The sequence below is a fragment of the Chiloscyllium plagiosum genome, chromosome 2, assembly GCF_004010195.1.
Source record: "Chiloscyllium plagiosum isolate BGI_BamShark_2017 chromosome 2, ASM401019v2, whole genome shotgun sequence".
In the NCBI taxonomy this organism is placed as follows: Eukaryota; Metazoa; Chordata; class Chondrichthyes; order Orectolobiformes; family Hemiscylliidae; genus Chiloscyllium; species Chiloscyllium plagiosum.
Genome location: NC_057711.1, coordinates 113,065,498 through 113,090,154, shown reverse-complemented (window position 1 = coordinate 113,090,154; position 24,657 = coordinate 113,065,498). Strand labels below are relative to the sequence as shown.

General features: G+C 42.7%; 1 protein-coding gene across 3 annotated transcripts in view; it reads right to left on the bottom strand.

Moving 5' to 3' along the window:
* Positions 1-24,657, bottom strand: part of lpar1 (lysophosphatidic acid receptor 1) — a 102,224-nt gene that overhangs the window by 4,793 nt on the left and 72,774 nt on the right. The gene's annotated exons all lie outside the window — the stretch shown is intronic.

The window sequence follows — 24,657 nt, the reverse complement described above, 5'->3', positions numbered from 1 at the left end:
GGAAGTGCATTTATATAACAGTTTGTACATTCTTTCAAAGGGCTTCACAGACATTGAAATGGAGCTGTTATTATCCTGCAGGAAATGGCAACTAGCAAATTCACCACAAAATCCTATCAGTAAACAATGAGATAAAGGACAAGTTAATCTGTTTAGATGCTAATCTTTGGGAGAATGGTTGTTAGCTGGTATCTTTCCATCCTTTGCTATTTCCAAATAACACAGTTACAAATCACACAAAACCAGGTTATAGTCCAACAGGTTTAATTGGGAGCACTAGCTTTCGGAGCGACGCTCCTTCATTAGGACAACCACCTGATGAAGGAGTAGCAGCACTCTGAAAGCTAGTGCTCCATTTAAACCTGTTGGACTATAACCTGGCGTTGTGTGATTTGTAACTTTGTACACCCCAGTCCAACACCAGCATCTCCGAATCATGTCCAAATAGCACCACCTTTTACAGCCGCGTGAACAAGTTGATGGGCTTCAATGTCCCATCACAACAATGGAATCTCTGATACACTGCCCTAAGCTGCAAGTGTCAGACTTGATCAGTTGTTGGTATCTTAGCACAACACTAAATGTACTTTCAAAACGCATATAATCTCGCTTTTTTTTTTTACAAAGAAGATCTTTTCTGAACAGAAACTCCAGGAGAAAAGTAAACCATTTTAAGCCACTATGTGGCCTCACCAAGCTGTTTTCATTCTGAACTCATCAGCATTGTAAGTACGTGTTACAGGAAATTATGTAAACTGAAACAATGCCATATTTTCAGTTCTAATGATGAAATTCTTGCAAAACAGAGGAAAACACGATTGAAGTTTTAAAAGAAAACGAACCACTGAAAACATTGCATTATACTTCAAAACAGTTTGCAATGCACGTTACCGTAACTGTTTTATCCCAGGAGAGAAACAAAAGGGTGATTCAAAGGATCATTTTGTTTATTTTGAGTATTTCTTTTGAAAAACCTTGCTTTGTAAAAGGATTCTTCAGCACAAAGCTTGGAAAATATACCAAGACGTTTATGAAGTAGTTTGAAAATAGGTGGAGACTTTTCAGTATATTGAAAAGAAACACAAACATCCTGAGTTAAGAATGTTGTCCAGCTGTAACATTTCTTTCATGGGATGTAGATATTGATAATGGTAAAATATAGACGTTCAATTTTCAACTTCCATTACCAGATTTCAACACCTGGGATTTTCATGGACTGAATTGGGTACAAAGAGGAAAATAAAACACTGACTTAAACATGGCTGCAGTGATCACCTGACCACAGACCATGAAGCTATCAACACACAAGAGCCAGCTTGAACAGAAATTAACAAGTTTTCGAAGACACTGAAAATAATCAAATCTCCTGTTCCATTGATGGAAAGTTCACACGTTGGAGCCAAAAAAATAGTTTGCAATTAGCCAATAAACCACTAAATATGAATGAGTTGTATTTCACAGAGCCGAGAGAGATGAATTTGGAACTGGAATTGGAGAAGTCTCTCTCGCACTCGCCCTGCTCTCTCAGCCCCTCGAAAGACAAAACACCCAGTGAAAACCTAAACTGGAGAAAATTTCTGCCCAACAAGCACTCAAACACATCTGTATTATTCACAACTTGTCATTTTCCACTTGCCTAACTGATTGTGGTCTCCAACTTGAACCCAACACCTCAACGATTTAACATTGCATATTGTTTCATCTTAATTTAAGTTGTACAGCATCACCTTTTTCAACCAGCACCTGTTTGTGCGTTTGATATTGCATCTCTTATTTTGCAAGAGATCTTACATTGAATCCCTGCAGTTTGGAAGCAGGCCATTTGGTCTATTGAGTCCACACCGACCCTCCAAAGAACAACTCACCCAGACCTACACCCAACCTCACCCCCATAACCCTGCATTTCTTATGGCTAATCCACCTAGCCTGCACATCCCTGGGTACTATGGTCAATTTAACATGGCCAATCATCTAACCTATACATTTTTGGATTGTGGGAGGAAATCAGAGCATCTGGAAGAAACCCACACAGACACAGGGAGAACGTGCAAAGGCCACACAGATAGTCGCACAAGGGTGGAACTGAACCCTGGTCCCTGGCGCTGGGAGCCAAGCAGTGCTAACGACTGAGCCCACCATGCTGCCTAAGTTTGGCAAGCAATTACTTTTCTCTTTCTTTCACTCAAGAAAACCATGAAATTGGCATAGGAATTCATGTCTTACTAACTTGATTGAGTTTTCTTTGAAAAGATGACAAAGAAGATTAATCATCTGTATGGACTCCAGCAAAGTATTCCACAATGTTCCAGATGGTGGACTGGTTAGTAAAGTTAGATCACATGGAATCCAGAGGGAGCTAGCCAATTGGATATAAAATTGGCTTGAAGATAGGAGATAGATGGTGGTGATCGAGGATTGTTTTTCTCACTGAAGGTCTAAGACCAGCAGTGTACCAAAGGGATCGATGCTTGGTCTGCTGCATTTCGTTTCATTTATACAAATAATTTGGATATGAATATAGGAGGTACAGTTAGTAAGTTTGCAGACGACACTAAAATTGGTAGTATAGCAGACAACGAAGGTGATTATCTCAGAGTACAACAGGACATTGATCAGATGAGCCAATGGGCTGAGAAGCAGCAGTTGGAGTTTAATTTAGATAAATGTGAGATGTTGCATTTTGGTAAGGCAAATCAGGGCAGGACGTGCATACTCAATGGTAGGGCCCTGGGAAGTGTTGCTGAAAGAAGAGACCTAAGGTTGCAGGCACATGGTTCCTTGAAAGTGGAGTCGCAGGTAGACAGGCATTTGGCATGGTTGCCTTTATTGGTCAGTACATTGAGTATAGGAATTGGGACATTATGTTGCAGCTGTACAGGACATTGGTGAGGTCACTTTTAGAATACTGCTTTCTGATCTCCCTGCTTTTGGAAGAATGTTCTTAAACTTGAAAGTGTCCAAAAAAGATTGACAAGGATGTTGCCAGGATTGAAGTGTTTGAGCTATAGGGAGAGGCTGAAGGGGTGACTTTATAGAGGTTTATAAAATCATTAGGGGGTAAAGTTCTGAAGCATCACTGGACCAGCAATGTTAACTCTGCTTCCTCTCCACAGATGCTGTCCAACCTGTTGGGTTTTGGTATCATCTGCAAACGTACTAACTATAGCTCTTATATTGCTGGGTTTCCCCAGTAATTTGTGTTTGTGTTGCCTCCTGATCTCTGCAAAGACATGGATAATCAGCAGGTATCGTTTCTTCCCCAATTGTTTTAGGTCCTCCCCTAGCCCCACCTCATTGCCACTCAATCCTCCCATTGCAACCACCTTTCCCAATCCAACTGGACCCATCTCAATTAACCACAGGCACATGACGTTGACAGTGTCCTTCGATCAACCAATTTTATTCTAGACAGCTCACTGGATCATCAGTAATTATATTCCAACATCAGGGGTATCTCAGAATCTAGGTGTAGGTGCAATGTGCACAATTCAATCTCCAGGTAAACAGTTCTAAAGAATGCTTTCATTTGGGCGCTCTGCTTGGTCCAATTGGATATTTCCTCAAACCAATTTTCTCTCAATTACCCATCCCATGCAAAGACAGACTTCAGAATTTCAAACATAAACGATATGCCACAAAAATCAAACTTGTTAACTTTTACATGGAAAAAAAAGTTGCTCTAGAAGCCAAGTTTGGCCACAAAATTGGCCACAACCCCAATTAATGGAGATGCTGTTAATTGCAGCCTTCTGTGGGCCATGGTGGAGGCTCAAAAAAACTGAGATTGGCACAAGACACCAGTAGGTACTTTCTCAAAGCTTTTAAATATATGTATTTTTAAAAATGACTACAAAAATGACTAACTCAATATAACCATAAGCTTTTTAAAGAAAACATTTTAGAATATAATCTGTCAGCTGCACTTGTTTACAGTGAATGCTATGTTTGTTGTTGGGCAGTTTATAGAAATAATAATTTAGGGGATGGGTAGCTAGGCGGGGATGGGTGGCTAGGCTGAGTTGGCATTTATTGCCTTTCCCTAGTTGGTCTTGAATGGGTGTTGGTGAGCTGCATTTTTGAACCATTGTAGTCCATTTGCTGTAGGGTGTCCCAAAAAGCTATGAGGGAGGGAGTTCCAGGATTTTGACCCAGTGACAGTGAAGGAATGGTGATATATTTCCCAGTCAGATGGTGACTAGCTTCGAGGGGAGCTTGCAAGTGGTGGTGTTCCCATGGATTTGCTGCTCCTGTCCTTCTAGATGGAAGTTGTCATGGGTTTGGAAGGTGTTGCCTAAGGAGTCTTGGTGAATTTCTGCAGTGCAGCTTGTAAATGGCACATACTGCTGCTGCTTGTGGGAGTCAATAGAGGAGGGAGTAGATATTTGTGGCTGTGATATCAATCAAGTGGGCTGCTTTGCTCTGGATAGTGTTAAACTTCAAGATTTGTTAGAGCTGCACTCATCCAGGCAGATGGGGAGTATTCCATCACACTCCTGACTTATGCCTTGTAGACAGTAAAAAGGTTGAACAAGTCAAGCACTAAGTTACACTACAGCCTCTGAACAGCTCTTGTAACCACAACATTCATATGGCTAATATAGTTCAGTTTCTGATCAGTGGTAACCCCCAGAACACTGACTGTGGTGAATTCAGTGATGGCAATGCATCAAGCAGGCGATGAATAGATTGTCTCTTCTTGGAAATGGTCACTGCCTAGCATTTGTGTGGCAAGAATGCTACTTGCCTTTTGTCAATCCAACTCTGGATATTTTCCATTTGTGGCATTTGAGGATTGACTGCTTCATTATCTGACGAGTTGTGAATGGTACTAAACATGGTTCAATCTTCAACAAATACCTCTACTTTTGATGTAATGATGAAGGGATGTTCATTGATGAAGCAGCTTAAGACAGATCTAGCCAAAGACACTACCCTGAGGAACTCCAGGAGCTGAAGTGATTGACCAACTACAGCCACCTTCATTTGCACCAGGTATGGTTCCAACTAGCCAAGAGTTTTCCCTGATTGACCTTAACTGTAATTTTGCTCAGGCTCCTTGATGCCACAATTTGTTGAATGCAACCCTGATGTCTAGGGCAGTCACTCTGGAATTCAACTCATGCCCATGTTTGGAACAAGGTCTGGAGCTGAATGACCATGTTGGAGTCCAAACTCCGTGTCACTGAGCAGGTTATTGCTGAGCAAAATGTTGCTCAATAGTACTATTGATGGCAACCTCCATCACTTAACTGATGACCAAGAGTAAACTCATGGGACCATTAGATTTGTCCTGCTGGGTGTACAGATTGTTGTCTAAATGCCCATATTGGAACTAATCTGGAACATCTTGTCTTGGGCAAATATGATGAATAGAAATACATGGAAACAGAAACAGTTCTCAAACCTGGAACAATTTAGAGTATAATCGAGACACAAAGTGAAAACTCCAGTGCTTCAAGATACATGTTTGGTTATTGTGTTAAGAAGAGAGGTAACTTTTTCTCCCAATTACCCCATTTACAATGGCTGACTATCTTCCTTCTCCCCAATCCTACTGTACAGTGTGCGCTCCTGTGCCATCATTGACAAACAAATAAAAATACTGACAATTCTGCTCAGGTTGCTGGTTGGCTTCTTGGAATGAAGTACTTGCTAATCCTTAAAGGGGAAGTGATTATATGTTCAATTATCATTGGTTAAACACTCAGACTGTTTAAATTTCTGACCCAGACAAAATTGAATATATATTGGCAGTGTGCAATACATATTTAATTAATAGTATACATTATTTAAACCCACAGTGTAGAATTCGAAAGTCAGTTGGGGTTTAGTAGGGCGACAGCCACATACCCCTAGTCAGACACTGTACTGAATGGTCCAATGCTTCTTTGACACTGTCACCAACTCACGGGACGAAAAACAAGAACGACATTCTGGATTGTAGACAACAGGTCCATCAATATTTAAATGAAAAGGAACAATAAGATTCACAGAGAGAGGAGCTGAGGTAGACGTGGAGTTGAGTGATGGTGCAGAGGTAAAAGTGGATGGTTTTCAAGGATATGTGGTCTAAACTCATCTCGAGAACAAATATAACCCCAAGATTGTGAAGAACCTGGTTCAGCTTCAGACTAGTGCCAAAGACAGGGATGATGTCACTAACTTCGGGAATGGAGTTCAGAGCAAGGACTGATAACGATGGCTTCATTCTGTATTTAAAGTCATGTGTTTCCTATGCTGCGGCAAACGCAGCTGCTGTGGAAGAGAGGTGCCGATGAAGTAGAGTCATGTGTTGTGGTGAGAGTGACAACTAATGCTGTGCTTTCAGATGGTGTCACCAAAGGGCAGCATGCAAATGGGAGAAAAATGAGGCTGACAATGGCAGATCCCTAGGAGGCGCCATGAGGTAGCTGTGGTGAGCATGGAGAAAAGTCAGTATGAGTGATTCTCTGCCTAGCGATTAAATAGGGAAGAACTGAAACAGGTGCGAACAGTCCTACCAAACAGCAGAGAGGTAATGGATCAGGGTGATATGGTCAACAATACCAAAGGGCAAGCAGTCAAGAAGATTGAAGAGGGAGCCATACATACCTTTGTCAAAGGCATATGAAAGTCAATGTGTATCTTACAAGAGCTGTTTTAACACTGGCAGGTCCAGAAATCCAGTTTGTGGAGGTGGTCTCAAGCATGGAGTTCCAAGAAAATCATAAGGATATGATCATGCAGTACTCTGGCTCATCTCTACATTAACACTAGTTACAAAAGTAGATTAAAATGGCTTTAGAATATCATATCTGGACTGAAATATGTGACTTTGGAATATTATTACACCATAGCTTAAAAAAAGCACCAGGTTTTCCTTACATTCATCGAGAATATGCCAACTATCCAGCAGTACATATTTGTATGCCCCTGTGTATTTAGCCTTATACAAAATGGAATGCAAAGGCAGCAGCAAAGGATTCAAGAGCAAATGTGTGACTAATAAACTGGAACCCTCACTTTTTCCACAGGAGAAGAGTTGCAGTCTTATTCTGATGCTACTACAACTCAAATCATTAATCCTTCTTGCAACAGATCCACTGGTGTCTTAAAAGACAGGTTAATATTGCTCTATTATTGTGCAAACCTCAGAAATACACCATATCTTTAAGACAGTTAGATAACATTACAGTATGAGTTCTCACATAACATATCTCCATCTTACCCTCAGTATAGTTAAGCAAGCAGCCAGTCAGACAGAGGCAGTCAACTAGTCAGCCAGCCAGTCAACTACGCACATAATGTGACGAGTATCTAAGCCAGACTGTATACATCTGAGATATCACAGTATATGTAATTCTTTAGTAATCAGTTTAAAGATGGTTGTCTCAGCAAGTACCAGAGTTTCTGTGGCACGTGCTATTTGAGCTAACGTATAGAAAACTACAGTCAAAAGTCAGACTGCATTCTGGAGAATCTTCACTTGAATTCTACTGTGATTTCAATTACCTCCCCGTCACTCCGACCCCAGTTGTGGCCTCCTGGTGTTAAAACTCCCACTTATCCCCCAATATTAGCCAGCAATTAACATCAGCTGACCCCATGTACTCCTGACCTCACTGAGTTCCAACATCTGCTTTTGGGGTCCTCACACCTTTGTTATGTTTGAAGCCAATATATTGTCAATGACATTGTGCCTTTAGCAAAAGATTTTCTTTTCATCTCTTTCCAATAACTTTCAGTTAAAGGGAGCAGAACAAAAAGAAGAAATGGCTGGAGAAGCTCAGCAGGTCTGGCAGCATCAGTGCAGAGAGGAAACAGAGTTAATGTTTAGAGTACACTGACCTTAACTGAAAAAGGGTCACTGTACTCAAAAACAAACTGTTTTCTCTGTCCACAGATGCTGCCAGACTGCAGTTTCTCCATCCTGCAGATATTTAAGAAAAACGTTGTTCTCAAATATTATCAGTTCAGTTTGGAAGTAATGAAAATACCAAAATCATGAACCTAACAATCCGGTCCTTTTTAGCCAGACTTTCAGTCACCTGTCCCTATATAAAATAGAGACACACAAGATGATTGTTGTTAATACCAGTAAGTGCCCTGGAGCATGAATACGATATATTTCAGTGGTTTAGAGGCACCACACCTTGTTAAATACAGTAGACACAGCACAAACTAGTATTGCTAACTGGGCAATCAGTAGATTAGATTGCCTAGAGTGTGGAAACAGGCCCTTCAGCCCAACAAGTCCACACCGACCCTCTGAAGAGTAACCCACCCAGACCCATTTTCCTCTGACTAATGCAACTAATACTATGGGCAATTTAGTGCGGCCATTTCACCTGGCCGACACATTTTTGGATTGTGGGAGGAAACTGGAGCACCCCGAGGAAACCCACGCACGTATGAGTCTGTCAAGCCGGGCAGTACAATAGAGGTTGCTGAATTCCCTCAAATGAGGGGAGTGTGGCCTCTCTCTGGATGGGACAGACATTTCTTCTTATTGAAGTGTCGATCCTGCAGTGTATGGGGGAGGGGGTGCAAGATTGTGAGAATTCTGGATTAAAAGGGTCACTGAACCTGAAACACCTACTCTGTTTTCTCTCCACAGATGTTGCCAGACCTGCTGAGCTTTTCCCAGCAACTGTCAATATGCTTCTATACTCAGAGTGACAAATGAATCCTTGTACATCTAGCCCCGCTAACCTGTTTACTGTAGATGGTGTAGTTTTGTCAGGAAGGTGACACTGTTGAAGCTTCAGTACTTCAGAAAGCAAACAGGCTGAGAGCAGTTCACGGGATATACCTCCAGACTTTCCACACACACAGCTCAAATAGATCATCGAAGAAAAGTAAATGGACATGAGAAGGAACAAAAAAAAGACCATTGTGTGACCTTCATAAACAACTTCAAAATGTTTGGATGAACAAAGAATTACTTGAAAAGATGGCAAAAGTTAAAAATCACACCACACCAGGCTATAGTCCAACAGGTTTATTTGGAAGCACTAGCTTTTGGAGCACTGCTCAAAGGAGAGGCACTCCAAAAGCTAGTGCTTCCAAATAAACCTGTTGGACTATAACCTGATGCTGAGATTTTTAACTTTGTCCACCCCAGTCCAACACCAGTAGTTATTACCTGGATTGACATGACTGTCCTTGACACAAGCAGCATTAAAAGAATAGTTGGGGGGGGGAAGACTTTGGAAACTGATACTTCAATCTCCCGCAGAGCCGATAAAACATTTTGGACCAAAATTCCAACCTGCATGCCATGCAGTCCTGGAATTCCAAAATACTCATGGTCCACTCGTCAGCCAAACGAGGCACCTGTGCAGGGAGGCTGACTGTACAAGTGGAGCACATTCCTTCCTGGCTTGATCCAGAAAATTTCAACCCTAAAGTTCACAGGTTGGAATTTCGGCACAGAGAGGTGGAAATAGGAGCTGCGTTTGTACAGGGGTCAGAACGCTGCTGCAGCAGGCAAGTTAAGACTTTTCACATGGGTGAGCCTTTAGTTGGGCAGCAAGCCCATTTCCATGCTGATTAGGGCAGGAGGTGGACTCCCAAAACTGGAAGCTAATCAAACCAGCTTTTCATGGTTTCAGGAGAAGCATCTAGCTTCTGTGAGACACAAGACACTGGGGAGTGCACCTCAACAAGATGGCGTCCTCTCAGCCACTTTCCAAACAGCTGAATGTGTTAAGGAATCCCTTTGCAAGGGAGCTTTTAGCTTCACCTCCAGCTAAAGGCCTGGCCTTCGGGCCTAAAACTGGTTTCCTGCCTGAACACAGTCGATCTCTCTCCCCCTTCCCCCACCACCTTTAGGTCAGGATTTGAAAACTTCAGTCGAACCTCTTCAACTTATCTTTAAATGAGGCTCTAACAAGCCAAAAATATAAACTAGACATTGCTAAAGAAACACGTATTGGTCCACCATTAGGCAGAATTAGTTGTATCAGTTCTGTTGGGTTTCATAGAGGATTCCTTTCTGTATCCCTTAGTGGGATTTTTCACACTATTCTCAGAAACCCACCTATGCACCACTCCCCTAAGCAATGCTCCCTGTAAGCTGTACTTGTGCATAGCCTCTATTCTCATTGATGTCCACTTCCAGACTTCACAGCCATGCACAGACCTCAGCATGCAGAAGAAAAGAAAAAAAAAAATCAGAGAACACTACCTCCCAGTTACCCTGCTTGCCCTTCCAAAGGCAGATGTATTTGCCCCACATCAGCACAAATTATGCTCCAGGTCAAGCATTGTCAAGCAAGAGTTACCCTTCATGGTGCATATAGGGTGGGAGGAGAACCAGAAAGAAATATTTCTCAGAACATGTGTGTGGCACAGCTTAGACCTTGCTGAGAATACAAATGCATATTAAGTGTCACTATTTAAAAACCAAGCTACACGGGTCACCTATCTTTAGCCTTGTTCCATCTTAAAACCCAGCCCAAGGGAATGGTATACTTTTCTCAATGCCCACTACTTAGTCACATCAATTATTGTGCTGCACGGTCAGTTCTGCCAAAGCCAGTGATTGTGACTGTTAATGACCTCTCTCCTATCCCTTGCAGTAGCCCATATTATCCAATGCACAAACATCCCTCCCCATATATGTTGAGTTGCACCGCTCCCCCCGCCTTAACAATTATTGTCCTTTTTGCATCTCAACAAACCCCACAATCAACTTCCCCAATGTCTTTACCACAGCAGCGGTCCCTGATAATGAGCTGATCTCCAGATCTTACTGTGACCAAATCTCCCTGACCGACTTGCATGACATCCCTAACTGATCAATACCCCCGACTGGTCAATTTGCAGCTCCGTCTGGTTAGTCTGTCGGTCCCAAGCGACCGACAGACCATATCTGAGCCCTTGCGGCTTTAAGGCAGATTATGCCCCAACTTACTGTTCTGGGACCATCTGACTGAAGACCATCTCCCTTGGCCTGACTGCTCCACATAGATTGAGAAATTGCATCTGCACAACCGAATGGTTGTGTTTACACTAAGTTACATTCCTTGCAATCACACAATGCAGGTGGGAGATTAGCAGTGCATAGTGCCATGCAGCAACATGCCCACAACGTGCCAACATAACCATGTGCCTGGCTTTGTGTCTGTGCTAAAGGACTGTGAGCTGTCATGGTGGGAGGAGGGGGGGGGGAGAGGAGGGGGTGGGGGGGGTGGGGAAAGAGTGAGCAAGCATGAAAGGGCAAGTGCGGAGCCCCCAAGATTGATCCTGATCCCTGGTCCAAACCGCAAGTTTGCTGTTCTCTGCACACAGTGTCCTGTCGGCAGTGTTACAATGGTATACTCTGAAGTGCAGCATTTTGGAAGTGGTATAGAGAGGCTAGAGTGCATCCAACGAGAACATCCACAGAGAGAGGCTGCAGGCAATTACCAGGCCTGGATTCTGCTTGGAAATGTTGCTGTCCAAGATGAAGGAGCAAGTGGTGAGCACGAGTCACCAGGTACCCACTCCGACTTTCATGTCAGGAATCATCAGTGTCTAGTTTCTATCCAGCTGATGGCAGAGTAAGAAACTGCATATCACCAAAGTGCGATTGGGGAATAATGGAAAAGTGCTGCATTCAAATGGATGCAGTTAGGTCTCTTCCCACTCACTCCTGGAGATTCTCATCTTGTGGTTCAAGACTCGGTTGGAGGCCTTTCACCCTCGACGTCGAGAATGTCATTTCTGCTGATCTCACCATGTTTTCCCCAGCTAATGTCCCGAATTGTTCAGGGGCTGGCAAAGTTCTGCCCAGTCAGTCTGGCAACCTCTCTGTGTAGAGCAAAATAAAGTTTTGAAGTGGATGAGCCTTCAAACTCCTCTGCTCAGAGTTCTGATGAAATGGTCGCTGCTCTGAAACATTAATTCCATTTCTCTCCCCATAGATGTTGTCACCTGCTGTGTACCATTCTATTTTTCATTTCTGATTTACAGCAGCTACTGCTTTCTCTTGCTGAGCCCAATCGCCTGGTCATCACTTGGGCACAGCAGTCTTTTCAGGTCAGAAAACCTGCCTCCTCCCAAAATGACCTGTGTCAACATCTCGCAATGATATCTGCAGACCCAACTCGTTCTCAAACTGATTTAGGGGCTCACCTACATTTCAGCCAACATTTATGTTTAGTGATGGGGTGGATAATTTCCCAATGTCTCTGAAACTCCGAATGACCTTCTCTCTTCCTGGTCCTGCAAAGATGCGCCCATCTTGCTGGCTCAGTAAAAGCCTTCCTGCCCTCATTGTGAGAGAGAAAGCCAATGTTTACAGCTGTTTAGATTAGATTCGATTCCCTACAGTGAGGAAACAGGCCCTTTGGCTCAACCAGACCCTCCGAAGAGCAACCCACCCAGACCCATGACTAATGTACCTAACATTACGGGCATTTCAGCATGGCCAATTCACCTGACCAGCACATCTTTGGACTGTGGGAGGAAACCAGAGCACCCGGAGGAAACCCACGCAGACAGGGGGAGAATGTGCAAACTCCTCACAACCCAAGGTTGGAATCGAACGCTGTTGATGAAGCTTTTTGTCTTCCACACAATTTCAAATGATCACAGTTACAGTGAAGTTGCCCCTCCCACTGCTTGTTAAAATTGCTTTGCAATGTCTTGTGCTACCATTGGGAGGACACTCGAAGATGTAAAATAAACATGCAGGGTGGGAGCTAAAGGAACTGAGCCATAATCACCGGCGCAGACATTTTGGGATCGCAAAAAGATTTAAAAACTCTTTTAAACAATTCCTGTTTAAAAATCAGTGTCATCTGTGCATTGCGTTAGGATATATAAAACCAAACAGAGTCTTCTACAACCTCAGAATGTCACAGAGCACAGCCGCTGAAGTGTAGTCACTGAGGTAATGTAGGAGCTGCCGCAATCTATTTACATACAGCAAGTTCCCACAAACAACAATGTGATCGTGGTGAGATAATCTGTTTTTTCTTTAAATGATGTGAACTGAAGGATAGATTATGGCCTCCGGACAGCAGAGAGAACTCCCCTGCTTGTAATCAAAGTAATGCCATTGAATCTTTCATGTGTACCCAGAAGGGAGAGCAAGCCTGGCTTTAAAAGTTGGATCTAAAAGCCAGCATCTCCAGCCCTTCAAGTTATAGTGCCATTGGAAACTGCTCTATAAAACTCACTGGTACAAAGATGAATGTTCACAAGTCACTGGTATACAAAAGCCGTTAAGCTTTCCAGTTATACAAGTTCAGCCCACAATAAGTCGCATACAACTTTTGTCTTAGTCATCGCTTTACAAAGCATAGTTTTGCCAATGTTGAGTTAAACGGTTGAGAGGCCGTCTGGAATTTAAGAAACCTTTGCCAGGATCCTCATCTTTTGTCTGCACCAAACGGAAAATAATCACTTGACGTAAAGTAGGGAAAATGTAAATGCTTTTCAAGAATGAACAATATGGAAAATTTTGGATAAACCCAGTTGTCAAGGGTGTGCCACATCTTAAGCTTTTTTTTCCTGACAATTCTGTTGATCACAAGAATTTACACTCTAAACATTTGTAAATTAAAATCTAACTTGAAGACGCAACACTGATTACCTGCCACCCTAAAAGCGGAATATCTGAGTTTGAATTAGTTGTATCACATGGACTCAAATGGATGCAATGACAAGTTTGCAATGTTACACTTACGCCACTCTCTTGGGTACAAGATATCTAGGGCTACAGATACTTAAGTATTTGATAATAAAATAGCAAAAAAAAGGTTCAGCATAAAAGGAAAAATAAAAAATATGTAGAAAGTTCGAGAGTTTGAAGGTCTCAGCAGTAGAAAATGACTTTGTAACAGATAGGGTTTGCGTTAAATATTCTAAAAACCTGTTTTCAGGCATAACCTTGAACCCATCCAAAGTTCTGCTGCCCACAACCTAACTTGCACCAGGTCCTATGCACCAGTGCCTTTGCTGACAAACATTAATCTCATCCTACATTGTTCAGTCTCTGAGGCCTTGTCGCTCAGCCCTTCCCACCTACTGTGACTTTTCTAGGTCCCACTACAGAACGCTGCACTACACTCCTCCACTCTACCTCTTGGTCATCTCCAACTGTAATTATTCAACCACTGATCTTCAGTTGCCCAGCGCCTAACCTCTGAGAATTTCCACCCCTACACTTCGCTATTACGTTTCCTCCTTTAAAATGCACCTACTTTCTTGACTAAGCTTTTGGTCACTTGTGTTTGTATCCCATCCTAGCTCACAGTAAAACCTCATTTAATAATACTGCTAAGTAGTGGCTTGGGATATTTTTCTATCTTGAAGGCACTAGATAAATACAAAGAGGCAACCATTCAGTTCCTCAAACCATTTAAGGTGATCTGGTTGATTTTTATCTAACTTCAATCACCCACCTTGGCTGCATACCCTTCTGTAATCTTGGCCATCAAAAATCTGTACTTCTTGAATTTGGCATGTTTCAACTGACCCCTATACCCCTTATTCCCCCAATCTCTGAGTGGGAGGAGAGAGGGGAAGAAGGAAGAAAAAACAGTTCCAACCGCTTGTGTGAAGAAATGTTTACCAACTTCACTGTGAATGACTGCGCTCTGAATTTAATGGTACCTTTGTGCTAGACTCCCCCAACAGCAGGAAGTCCATCGCCCCAGTCATCTGCTTTCAAAATGTTTTAAACCTCAACCAAATGACACCCCCCCCCCCCCCCCACTGCCAACATTCTATGTTCCTGTGAGTACAATCAGTTTATGAAATCTTTCCTCAATCTGACCCATGGAGCCTTGTAATTACAGGACGCTGGCTTATATCCAGAGCTCTCCTTACACTGTCAACTTCTGTGACGCTGTATCAGCTGCCTGTCAACTGTTTGCTCATGTTAGCTGGGGTTCTCAGTTGGCATTCAAGTCCTGACAACAAGCACATTTTCAACACAATGTCTAAATATTTCGTGATTTCTGCCATACAAGGTTAATTTGGTTAGGTCAATATAGTGACAAAATAGCACATTTTGCCCTTCCCTCAAGTCAAGAAAGGTGGTACCTTAGCATTTTGCAAAGGAGCTCCCGTACAATCCCACGAGGATTAAACATGGGTCCGTTACAAACAATCTGAAACTTGAACTCAGGGTTTAACAAATGAAACTGTAAATGAAATGATAGCATACCCAACACAGGGGGTGTACATTTTGACTTTTTGTGCCCATCAAGGTCTGAACTGAAATAGTACTAACCACTAGATGGCATCATGTATTGTTAGATGGTATGATTTCCAAAACATTGACTGCTAATTGTACTGTTTGTTGTGAAGATCGTAATTTTTTATTTTTCTACATTTTTGATTGTGGACTGAAATGGAGAAAAGACTGCTTTAAAACCAAGGACTGCTGAAAGGTCAGTGCACATTTTGAAAGTAAGTTACCCAACACTCATAGTAAGCGCTGTTTACATTGCTGTTTGTTCAAGCAATGAGGGACATCGAGTTGCAGATAAACCATAACTGAAGCGAGGGTACAAGTGGAGATTCAACCAGCAACAAGCAACTAAATGGTCTGGGGAATAGTGACCCCTTATCAAAGACGAAGGCCTTCTGTGTGCCAACAACTGAGACGGGTTCCCAGAGAACTCACCGTTTGGACAGAAGCCATTGGAGCTTCAGAAAGGAAGGAGCTGTCTTTTCTCTGCAGTAAACAGCAACAAACCTGAAGAAAGCCAGTTTATTTTCCTCAGCAGTTGCTGCAGGCTCTGGCTTTTAAAATATGAAGCGATCATCCTGTGCCTCCTGCAAGAGACAGTACGAGGAGGAGCAGCAGCAGTGAGGAGCAGCATGACCTGACAACATTTGACAATCCAAAAGAAGCATCTTCTCACTATTTGCCACCACCCACAATGAAATTGTTATGTCTGGGTACGCACGTAGGCGGAGCTAAAAAAGTGAATTGGGGAATTAGAGTCATAGAGTCAGATGTACAGCACGGAAACAGACCCTTCGGTTGAACCCATCCATGCCAACCAGATATCCCAACCCAATCTAGTCCCACCTGCCAGTACTTGGCCTATATTTTTCTAAACCCTTCCTATTCGTATACCCATCCAAATGCCTCTTAAATGTTGCAATTGTAGCAGCCTCCACCACCTCCTCTGGCAGCTCATTCCATACACGTACCATTCTCTACATGATAAAGTTGCCCCTTAGGTCTCTTTTATATCTTTCCCCTCTCACCCTAAACATATGCCCTCTTGTTCTGGACTCCCCGACCCCAGGGAAAAGACTTTGCCTATTTATCCTAACCATGCCCCTCAATTTTGTAAACCTCTATGAGGTCACCCCTCAGCGTCCGATGCTCTAGGGAAAACAGCCGCAGCCTGTTCAGCCTCTCCTTATAGCTCAAATCCTCCAACCCTGGCAACATCCTTGTAAATCTTTTCTGAACACTTCCAAGTTTCACAACATCTTTCAGATAGGAAGGAGACCAGAATTACACACAATATTCAGTGGTTGAACCAATGTTCTGTACAGCCACAACATGACCTACCAACTCCTGTACTCAATACTCTGACCAATGAAGGAAAGCATAACAAACGCCTTCTTCACTAATCTATCTACCTGTGACTTCACTTTCAAGGAGCTATGAACCTGCACTCCAAGGTCTCTTTGTTCAGCAACACTCTCTAGGACCTTACCATTAAGTGTATAAGTCCTGCTAAGATTTGCTTTCCCAAAATGCAGCACCTCGCATTTTTATGTAATTAAACTCTATAAGCCACTTCTCAGCCCAGTGGCCTAACTGGTCAAGATCCCATTGTAATCGGAGGTAACCTTCTTCGCTGTCCACTACACATCCAATTTTGGTGTCATCTGCAAACGTATTAAGTATACCTCTTGTGCTCACATCCAAATCATTTATATAAATGAGGAAAAGTAGAGGACCCAGCACCCATCCTTGTGACACTCCACTGGTCACAGGCCTCCAGTCTGAAAAACAACCCTCTACCACCACCCTCTGTCTTCTTCCTTTGAGCCAGTTCTGTATCCAAATGGTTAGCTCTCCCTGTATTCCATGAGATCTAACCTTGCTAATCAATCTCCCATGGGGAATCTTGTTGAACGCCTTACTGAAGCCCATATAGATCACATCTACTGCTCTGCCCTCATAAATCCTCTTTGTTACTTCTTCAAAAACTCAATCAATCAGGTTTGTGAGACATGGTTTCCCACGCACAAAGCTATGTTGACTATCCCTAATCGGTCCTTCCCTTTCCAAATACACGTACATCCTGTCCCTCACGATTCCCTCCAACAACTTGCCCAGCACCGACGTCAAACTCACTAGTCCATAGTTCCCTGGCTTGTCCTTATCACCCTTCTTAAACAGTGGCACCACGTTAGCCAACTCCAGTCTTCAGGCACCTCACCTGTGCCTATCGGTGATACAAATATCTCAGCAAGATGCCCAGCAATCACTTCTCTAGCTTCCTACAGTGTTCTAGGGTACACCTGATCAGGTCCTGGGATTTATCCACCTTTACACGTTTCAAGGCACCCAGCACTTCCTCCTCTGTAATATGGATATTTTTCAAGATGGCACCATCTATTTCCCTACATTTTAGATCTTGCATTTCCTTTCCATAGTAAATACTGAAGCAAAGCACTAGTTTAGCATCTCCCCCATTTTCTGCAGCTCCACACAAAGGCTGCCTTGCTGATCTTTGACGGGCCCTATTCTCTCCCTCGTTACTCTTTTGTCCTCAATGCATTTGTAAAAACCCTTAATTCTATTTGCCAAAGCTTCTCATGTCCCCTTTTTGCCCTCCTGATCTCCCTCTTAAGTATAGTCCAACTGCCTTTATACTTTAAGGATTCACTCAATCTATCCTGTCTATACCTGACATATGCTTCCTTCTTTTTCTTAACCAAACCCTAAATTTCTTTAGTCATCCAGCATTCCATATCCCAACAGCCTTTCCTTTCACCCGAACAGGAAGATACTTTGTTATCTCATTCCTGAAGGCTTCCCATTTTCCATCTGTCCCTTTACCTGCGAACATCTGCCCCCAATCAGCTTTTGAAAGTTCTTGCCTAATAGCTTCAAAATTGGCCTTTCTCCAATTTAGAACTTCAACTTTTAGATCTGGTCTATTCTTTTCCATCACTATTTTTAAATCTAACAGAATTATGGTCGCTGACCCCAAAGTGCTCCCCCACTGACACCTCAGTCACCTGCCCTGCCTTATTTACCAAGAGTAAGTCAAGTTTTGCACCTTCTCTAATAGGAACATTGATATACTGAATCAGAAAAGCTTCTTGTATACACTTAAATTCCTCTCCATCTAAACCCTTAACACTATGGCAATCCCAGTCGATGTTTGGAAAGTTAAAATCCCCTACCATAACCACTCTATTATTGTTACAGGTAGCGGAGATCTCTATGCAAACTTGTTTCTCAATATCCCTCTGACTATTAGAGGGGTCTATAATACAATCCCAATAAGGTGATCATCCTTTTCTTATTTCTCAGTTCCACACAAATAACTTCCCTGGATGTATTTCCGGGAATATCCTCCCTCAGCACAGCTGTAATGCTATCCCTTATCAAAAATGCCATTCCCCCTCCTCTCTTGCCTCCCTTTCTATCCTTCCTGTAGCATTTGTATCCTGGAACATTAAGCTACCAGTCCTGCCCATCCCTGAGCCATGTTTCTGTAATTGCTATGATACCCCAGTCCCATGTTCCTAACCATGCCCTGAGTTCATCTGCCTTCCCTGTTAGGCCCCTTACATTGAAATAAATGCAGTTTAATTTATTAGTCCTACCTTGTCCCTGCCTGCCCTGACTGTTTGACTCGCTTCTGTTCTCAACTGTACCTATCTCTGATCGATCTCTTTCCTCACTATCTCCCTGGGTCCCACCCCTCCACCTTACTAGTTTAAATCCTTCTGAGCAGCTCTAGCAAATCTCCCTGCCAGTATATTAGTCCCCTTCCAATTTAGGTGCAATCCGTCCTTCTTGTACAGGTCACTTCTACCCCAAAAGAGGTTCCAATGATCCAAAAATGTGAATCCTTCTCCCATACACCAGCTCCTCAGCCATGCATTCATCTGGTCTATCCTCCTATTCCTGCCCTCACTAGCTCGTAGCACTGGGAGTAATCCAGATATTACTACTCTAGAGACCTCCTTTTTAAATTTCTGCCTAACTCTCTGTAATCTCCTTTCAGAATGTCAACCTTTTCCCTTCCTATGTCGTTGGTTCCAATGTGGACAATGACCTCTTGCTGGTCCGTCTCCCCCGTGAGAACATTGTGCACTCTCTCAGAGACATCCTTGATCCTGGCACTAGGGAACCAACATTCTGCATTTTCGCTGCTGGCGACAGAAACATCAGTCTGTACCTCGGACTAGACAGTCCCCTAACACAATTGATCTCTTTGAACCTGATGTATCCTTCATTGCAATACAGCCAGTCTCAACACCAGAAACTTGGCTGTTCATGCTACAGTCCCCTGTGAATCGATCACTCCCTACATTTTCCAAAACAGCATACTTGCTTGAAATGGGTATAGCCACAGAAGACTCCTGCACAAGCTACCTACCTCTCTTATCTTTCCTGGAGTTAACCCATCTATTTGGTTGTATCGGAGACTACCCCCCCCTTCCTATAACTGCCATCCATCACATACTGTCGCTGTTGCAAATTCCTCATTGCCTCTAAGTGCCTCTCCAACCGATCCATTCGATCTGATAGGATTCGCATCCAAACAGCATTTATTACAGGTATAATCCACAGTAACCCATAAACTCTCCTTAAATTCCCACATCTGACAAGAAGCGCATATCACTCTACTAAAGGCCATTTTTGCTCCTTCACAATCTACAGATGGAGAAAGTAACACCATCTTATTCCTCCACGAAACACTGCTCCTGGTTAAATTAATAGTTATGGCTAATATTTTAAATTTAATTAAGAGACATTTCTGCAAAAACATATAATCAAGAAAGAACCCACTCTACTTACTACTGCAGACTTTCTGTAGGCCACACTTAACACTATTCACTTATCTGTTTCTGTGCTGTGACTTCGCCCAAACAATTCCTCCAAGATCAGTTGTGAATTTCACTGTTTGTTAATTTTCCCAGACGCACGCCGACGTCCAGTGATACATGAATTCGAACAGCAAAGGCAGTATCTGTGCACTGTGTTTGTTTGTATATATGAAATCTTTAACTTGCCCAACAACTCCAAGAATAGCAGGTGCTACCCAGTGTGCTACCCAGTGAAACATAACAGGATTCAACTGTTACTGTACTGCAAAGCTCCATCATTGGATATGGGATCAAGTTGTCAACAGAGCCATACAAATGCAAGCTCTTTAATTAAGAATATGTTTAGGACATATTAGAATGTTATATCGTGTAAGCCATTTATTTCAGAATGCTATTGGGGGTTACCCTGACAGCAGGTAGGGCACATTCTGCTTACTCTTCCTGGAGTACAATATATTGTCTTCACTTCAGAGGAGACATCAAGTGAAGGTGGAATTATCATCTTTGGAAGCAAGAAAAATCAGAGATTAGGTAGAGATGCTCAAAATCATCCAAAGTCTTCAGACTGAAGGAGAAACAGGTTCCATTAACCTGAGGAGACAGATTTAAAGTAAAAGAACAAGAGGTTTTATTACCATACTCCAAGACAATGCATTCCAGAACTTAAGCACTTCTGCATTAAAGATTTCCCTCATGTTACCATTCCTCCCAGCTCCCATCATCTTAAACTGATATTTTCTGCTTTTTGACCCATACACCAATAGAGACAAATACTCCCTTTGTATTTTGTCCACATCCCTTGTAACTTTGAATACTTCAATTAAATCTCCTCTGAGCCAAGGAGAACATTCTCAACTTCTCTAATTTCTCTATGTAACTGAACCTTCTCACCAAATTAAGAATTCCCAACAATCTTTTCAGCACTGTCTCCAATGCTTTCATATTCTTCTGAAACGGAGATGTTCAGCTGAGGCAAAGCCAGTAGCTTATACAGCTTTAACATGACTTTCACTGAATTAGAGAAGCAAGCAAAGTAAAAAGAGAAGACTCTCAGAAGATCTGCTGTGGGAATGATCTCAAGTGTAGAATCCTCCCTTCTTTCCCAGTAAACAGTTTCAGTTTTAGTTTTCTCTAGGTGAGTCCATGTGATGAGTTCCATAAAGAGTCTGCTGAGACAGATGTTTTTAAGTGTATTAACAATGATACTTACATGGCTACAATATCGCAGAATTTCCCATATTTTTTGGATTCTGTGCTTGCTGGATGTTGCTGTACATCGAACCTACATAACCGAATGACTACACTGGCTCCATTACAGTGTTTGAAGGAGAGACAGGTACCTTGATACCGGAGCATTACATTGCGGTCACCTAACTGCCTTTAAAAAGGCATAGGTTCATTTGGTCTGGAATCTGTGCCATGATCCAACTCTACTCTCAGGATTTCATTACAGCTACCATTGTATCCAACTCCTCCTACCACCGCCTTCCACCTCCAACCCAAAAGGAAGGCCTACCCACACAATCACATTAAAGCACAAACTGTCAACCCCTCACCAACCTGAACAGAATTTTATAAATCAGAAACAAGTTTACCAGTAGCCCCAAAATGGCAAAGCTACAAATGAACATGAGCTCTTTGATAGTGCTGTTAAGGAACTTTCCTGCCTTTCCTGGACAGATTTATTGCATGGCAAGTAAGCTGAAGGAACAAAATAAGAACCCAAAAAAGTCCCTATAACAATCTGAAAACTCTAAGTAAATTATTTTAGATGAAGGATTTTAAAAAGGTTCTGGCATATTGAATGGTCCATTTCCATCACACAGAGTGTGTGCATTTCCTGCCTGGCTATCATGTTGAATTCCTCATCATCGATTTTGAATCTGAAAACCAAGTACTGTGCCATTAATTGTTGGATTGTATCCTTTATTATTTCAGGCAACTTTGACTTCTTCAATTGTAGGCCCCATTTTCATTTTCTGAACAGGTTTCATCAAATTCTGTAAGGTCATTGTGTGTATAGTCCCATTCTCAGAACCTTTGTCCAAGAGTCAGAAAATCAGATTGAAGTCTAACAAAGACAGTTAGTGGTGAAGGTGCTGAAGCTCCTTGGAAGTGGAGTGGTAGGTAGACAGGGTGATGAAGGCAGCATTTGGCACATTTGCCTTCATTGATCAAGCCATCAGAGTACAGTATAGGAGTTGGGACTTCCCTGTCACAGTTGGTGAAGCCACCTTTGAAATGCTGCATACAATTCTGATCACCCTTCTATAGGAAGGATGTTGTTAAACTTGAGAGAGTGCAGAAAGGATTTACAAGGATGTTGCTGGCACTGAAAGGTCAAAGTTAGAGGGAGAGGCTGAATAGACTGGAGCGTCAAAAGGTTGAGGGGTGACCTTATAGAGGGGCATGAATAGAGTGAATAGTCAAGGTCTTTTTCCTAGGGTAGGGGAGTCCAGAACCAGAGGGCATTGGCTTAAAGTTGAGAGGGGATAAATTATAAAAATGACCTGAGGGGTTAACTTTTTTTACGCAGAGTGGTGCGTTTATAGAATAAGCTGCCAGAGTAAGTGGTGGAGGCTGGCACAATTACAAAGGCATTGGGATGGGTATATAAATGGAAAGGTTTAGAGGGATATGGGCCAAATGCTGGCAAATGGGACTAGGTCGGATTGGGAAGTCTAGCTGGCTTAGATGAGTTGAACCAAAGGATCTGTTTCTGTGCTGTATGACTCTAATTCTGAGTCCCACCCCAGGAATTCAGCAAAGTTGTAAAAATAAAATCAATGGATACTCTCAGTGTTCCCTCTTTTTTTAAAAATGAGAAACAGAGTCTTGGCCCCACTTGCCTGTTCAAATGTAAAAGTTCCCAATCGTAATGTTGAAGAGGAGAAAGGACATCACCATCTTCAATCTCCTGCTCAATATCTATCTCACAATTTAAATCACAACAAACAGATTATTGGACATTGTCACATGGCTGTTTGTCAGAGCCTGCGGAATGCAAACTAGCTGAAGCATTTTATAGATCACATCAGTGACTGTACTTAAAAGCCCTACATTGTTTATTAAGCGCTGCTGGTTATGAAAGCTGCTTTAGAATGTCAGGTATTGTGAACAGAGGATAGTGATAGGCTTCCAGAGAACGTGGGTTGAGACTGTGGTCCTGGAAAAGCACAGCAGGTCAGGCAGCATCCAAGGAGCAGGAGAATCGATGTTTTGGGCAAAAGACCTTCTTCAGGAATTCTGATGGAGCTAGACTTATTTCCTGAAGGTGGTCTTTTTCCCGAAACATCGATTCTCCAGCTCCTTGGGTGCTACCTGACCTGCTGTGCTTTTCCACACCACATCTCGACTCTGATCTCCAGCATCTGCAGTCCTCACTTTCTCCTTCCAGAAAACATGGATGGGCTTCTGGAATAAGCCAACAAGTGGCAGATAAAATTAAATGCAGAAGTATGCAGTGAGACATATCGGAGGAAAGGCAATATGAAATACAGGGTATAATTTCAACAAGATTGCAGGGGCAGAGGCACATGAGGATATGCAAAAGTGGGATTAGTGCAGCTTTAATTTCGTCACTACTAACAATGGGCTGAAGGGCCTCTTTTGTACTGTGACATCCTATGATTCTGCATACATACAAATTAATGTTAAAGCCCACAAAGGCTGATAAAAGAATAGTTAAGACTTACAGGATCCTAGGGTTTGTACAGAGAGATTATGGAATAGAAGCATAATGGACTTGTGAAACTTTATAGTTTGGCCTCAGCTGGAGGTTGTAAATTATTGGAGGGGGATACAGAAAAGATTTACAAGAATGCTTCCAGGAATGAAGAATGTCAGTCATGAGGACAGAGAGGGGCAAAGCAAAGATGGGGCAATTCTGCTTTAAAAAAAGATTCAATAGAGGTATTCAAATTCATTAGGAGATTTGAGAAAAACCTTTCCTGTTGGCAGAAGAGTGAAGAGCCAGAGGACACCACCAAAGCAAATTTACAAAAGAACCAGAGACAATTGCATTTCAAAGACGACTTGAACGTTAACATTGTTTTTCTCTCCACAGACGCTGCTAGACACACGAGTTTCCCTAGCATTCTCTGTTTTTTACTTCAGATCTCCAGCTTCCAGAGTATTTACCAGGAGGAAAAGTGACTTTGTTTGTACAAGCAAGTGGTTGGCATCCAGACTGCCCTGTTCGATTGGAGAGGGGGGAGGGTTTCGAAAGGGAAATCGACAGGCAGCCGGAGGGAAAACATGGCAGGGTTACAGGGAAAGAGCAAGTGAGTCGGACCTGTTGAGTTGCTCTCACATACACCTCTTCCCACCCTACCTCTTGTACTGGATTACACCTCTTCCCACCCTACCTCTTGCAAAAATGCCATCCCATATTCCCAATTCCTCCGCCTCTGCCGGATCTGCTCCCAGGAGGACCAGTTCCACCACAGAACACACCAGATGGCCTCCTTCTTTAGAGACCGCAATTTCCCTTCCCACGTGTTTAAATATGCCCTCCAACGCATCTCGTCTACATCCCGCACCTCCGCCCTCAGACCCCACCCCTCCAACCATAACAAGGACAGAACGCCCCTGGTGCTCACCTTCCACCCTACCAACCTTCACATAAACCAAATCATC